Source organism: Odocoileus virginianus, chromosome 4, assembly GCF_023699985.2.
Source record: "Odocoileus virginianus isolate 20LAN1187 ecotype Illinois chromosome 4, Ovbor_1.2, whole genome shotgun sequence".
NCBI lineage: Eukaryota > Metazoa > Chordata > Mammalia > Artiodactyla > Cervidae > Odocoileus > Odocoileus virginianus.
In genome coordinates, this window is record NC_069677.1 from 90343301 (window position 1) to 90346169 (window position 2869).

Sequence of the window (2869 nt, forward strand, 5' to 3'; positions counted from 1 at the left end):
TGTAAACCTAGCAGAGAAAAATATCTGTAACTTCTTATCATAAGCATATAAGGTGAAGTGACCTTGCATGCTTGATTACCAATTAAAAGATGCAAATAAATAGTCACATCATGTTTCACAATGCCAGCCATCTGTTCTCAAAGCCAGTGGATTCTTCTTCCCTACAAGACACAGTTAAGTGAAAGACAGTCTAAAGCAAATTGTAGGTTTTATAGCCAGTATCAGGTAAGAAAACACACCACATATACTGATATTTGAATGTTGCTACTTGGAAATTATAGTATTACTCTTCCAAAGCGATTGCAAAACATGCCTCGTTTAATGCCCAGAAGTCATAAAGCAGGAAGTGAGGGTACTCCACGCCCATACCCACCTTAGACTCTGTCATTTGGCATGTATGTGTACATCTATTATCCTTTTGTGTCTCTTATGTGAATTTGCTTTTGACATCATTTTTAGCTTGATTTTCATCATATGTGTTTTAGCATTTTGTTTATTCATCTGGCTGCACCAGGTCTTTACTGCAGCATGCGGGATCTTTAGGTGAGGTGTGTGGACCCTTTGTTGTGGCATGCGGGCTCCAGGGCCCTGACCAGGGATGGAACCTGGGCCCCCTGCTTTGGGAGCATGGAGTCTTAGCCACTGGACCACCAGGGAAGTTCCTATGTGAATTTATTGTCCATTTCTTTCACTCATTTGAAAAAATAAATTGTACTTTTTTTTTTCGTACTGATTACTAAGTGCTAAGTCGCTTCAGTCGTGTCCTGCTCTTTGCCACCCCATGGACTGTATTCCACCAGGCTTCAGATAAGCAGAGCAAACACTACCTCGGCTGTGGGATCAAGGTTTACAACAGTAATAAGTGATGCTGACGAAGGCACCCTTGAGACGCTGTGATGAGATGGGTGCTTTATTTCTGTGGTCTTCCTCCCCCAAGCAGATAACCACAGTCTAACTGCGTCCCCAGCCAAACTGAGGACTATTCTACAGAGTATCTGATGGGTACTCCTCAAAACTGTCACAGTCATCAAAAACAAGAAAGCCAGATCAGTTGTCAGAGCCCAGAGGAGGCTATGGAAACACAGATGCTAAGTGAAATGAGGTATCCTGCCTAGGATTCCAGAATAGAGAAAGAGTATAAGAAGAAATGAAGAAAATAAAAATAAAGCGTAGAGTTTAGTTAACAGTATTGAATCACTGTGGGTTCACGAGTCGTGACAAATGTACCATAATATTGGGTTGGACAAAAAGTTCCTTTGGGTTTTTCCATGAGATGCTGCGGAAGACATGAAGGAACTTCTCGGCCAACCCAATAAGACATTGTGCCAATAATAGGGGGTTGGGTGCGGGGCATAGGGAACTCTCTGTACCATCCTTATAAATTTCCTCTAAATCTAAAACTGAAGTTAAATGTTTGTTAAGAAAAAAACAATCATTTCTTCAGTGAAGCCATAAAACTCTCACCTGACTTAGGCTGGTTGTGACTATATCACCGTCAACCCTGAGCCTGAACTTTATTAGCCTAAAAGCATCTGGACTAAACAAAGTCTAACTTGCGGTGAGTTTTCAAGAAGGTTGATGTTGGCAGTCTCCAGGACTGCCTGACCGGATGGGTGGAAATACTGAGCTGTGTTGGAAACCATAGCGATGACTCCATCAAACCATTTCATTTTACAGAAGAAACCGCGGCCCAGAGGGAAGGAGGCATTCCGGTCAGCTCCTGCAAATTCTGTTTCCTAACTCAGGGTTTGTTCTCCTATCACGTGCCTCTTCCCAAGTCTTTCTGAATAACTCAAAAGTCCCTCCAGTTACTGCCATTTTGGGGCTTTCCCATTTTGTTCAAAGAGTGATAGGAGTGCCACTAACCTAAACGGTATGGGCTTCCACAGAGGGTGAGTGGTAAAGAATCCGCCTGCAATGCAGGAGCTGCAGGAGATGTGGATTCGATCCGTAGGTCGGGAAGATCCCCTGGAGAAGGGCATGGCAACCCCCTCCAGTATTCTTGCCTGGAGAATCCCAAGGACAGAGGAGCCAGGCGGGCTGCAGTCCATAGGTTCACAGAGTCGGACACGACTGAGCAACTTAGCGTGCATCCTGAATATTGTATAAAAGCGAGACAACACAGGAAATCTGCGAGCAAGTTGAGTTACATCTGAATCCCACCTGCCTTATCACTTTTGGACCTCAGTCCTTAGGTACAAAGTGATCGCTATAATCCCCATCTCTCAGATTAAATGAGATCCTGTGTATGAACCAAGTACAGAGTCTGGCTGTGAAGGGCCCTCACAACTGAGTTTCCTTTCACAAGGACATAAGCTTGTATACACCAGTGGCTGCAGGCAGGATGTCATGGGCCCTTAAAGAACGCAGATGAACTGGGTACTAATTATATTCATGGGAGCTTTTCCTGACCGGGGCTTTTCCATAGAATCAGCCACTTGCACAGACCTTCTTTCTCACAACAAATTGGTCTCCCTTAGCGCCGAGGCTTGCTAATGGGGAGAGACTGCACTGTTATATGGCAAATTAGTTCATGGGTTCGAAGGACAGCCCCCTCCTGCAGGGGCCTGGGAGACAGAGCCTGAATGCAGGCTTCATCATTAGGTTACTTTTTTTTTTTAAATTTCAGGATGGGAAAAATGCAATCAGAAGCTTTGAAATGTTGATCTCTGCCTCTAAATATTACATTGAGATTGAACTGTCTCTTTTCCCCAAAGCTGACAAAAACTAAGATCTGCATTACAGATGGCTTTAATAAGGATGCTCTGTCTTTCGTTGGCATTTTACAGCCAAAGGCAGGTGGTGCTGTCGGTGAGTCCTCTGGGTGGGTGGGGGGGGCTGCCTTGGTAGTCAGCCCCCAATACCCTCC